Below are 1,450 nucleotides of genomic sequence, written 5' to 3'. Positions count from 1 at the left end.
AAAGCGGATGTTAAACGATGATGATGATGATGATGATGATGATTTGTGTGTCTGTGTTTGTCCCCCTAGCATTGCTTGACAACCGATGCTGGTGTGTTTATATCCCCGTCACTTAGCGGTTCGGCAAAAGAGACCGATAGAATAAGTACTAGGCTTCCAAAGAATAAGTCCTGGGGTCGATATGCTTGACTAAAGGCAGTGCTCCAGCATGGCCGCAGTCAAATGACTAAAACAAGTAAAAGAGTAAAAGAGTATATATATATATGTGTGTGTGTGTGTGTGTATAGACGCAGGTATAGCTGTGCAGTAAGAAGCTTGCTTCTCAATCACTTAGTTCTAGGTTCAGTTCTAAGTTGACCAAAGTGTAGACAGAAACTGAAAGAAGCCCACTGCGTATATGTGTGTGTGCATGCCTTTTTGTCTATGTTTGTTCTCTCGTCACCACTTGACAATTGGTGTTTATGTGTTTACATCGCCATAGCTTAGCAGTTCAGCAAAAGAGACGAGACTCATAGAATAAGTGTTAGGCTTTAAAAAAGTAAGCTCTGGGGTCAATTTGCTTGACTAATACCCTTCAAGGCAGTGTTGTAGCATGGCTGCAGTCAAATGACTGAAACAAATAAAAGATTACACACATGCACACACATGATGGGCTTCTTTTAGTTTCCGTGTACCAGAGGACATTTGTTCAAATGCTAAACAGTGGGATGGAACCTGAGACCATATGATTGCAACGAAATCTTATTAACCTCAGAACCATGCCTGCATGTGACTGTCCTTTGCCTCTGCACACAAGAAAATGAGGTTGGATGGTCATGTTTGGAAGAAGAGGTGGAGGAAGGGGAGAAGGAGGTGAATGAGGAAAGAGGGGAGGATGAAGAGGAAGACAAAGTGGAAGATGATGAGGATGAAGAAGAAGAGACATGGAAGAGAGGACAAAGTGGATGATAAAGTGAAAGGTGAAGGGGAGGAAGGGGAGGAAGAGGGGAAAGGGGAGGAAGTCAAGGAAGAGGGGGAGAATGAAGAAGATGAAGTGGAGGAAGAGAAGGGAGAGGGGAGGAGGAAAAGGAGAAGGAAGAAGACAAGGAAGAGAGGAATATGAAGAGGAGGAAAAGGAAGAGGAGGAAGAAAAGATGAAAGAAGAGGACAAGGAAGAAAGGAGGATGAAGGGGTAGAGGAAAAGATGAAGGAAGAGGGAGAGGAAGAAGGTTCAGAGGAGAAAGACAAAGATGAGGAGGAGAAAGGAAGAGGATGAAGAAGTAGGAAGAGGTGGTACAGTAGAGAAGAGGGGGAAAATATGAAGGGATGGGTATTGGGGGTGGAGGGGAAAGGTGGATTGGTGTGGCGGGGAAGTCTTTAGCGAAAATGTTGTGCTGCGCATATGAAAACTGTATTAAAAATTATAAAGATTTCCTTCGCTAATTAAATACCGTTTCCCTTTAATTTAATA

This window comes from Octopus bimaculoides, chromosome 29 (assembly GCF_001194135.2).
Source record: "Octopus bimaculoides isolate UCB-OBI-ISO-001 chromosome 29, ASM119413v2, whole genome shotgun sequence".
In the NCBI taxonomy this organism is placed as follows: Eukaryota; Metazoa; Mollusca; class Cephalopoda; order Octopoda; family Octopodidae; genus Octopus; species Octopus bimaculoides.
This window is presented reverse-complemented; position numbering follows the sequence as displayed.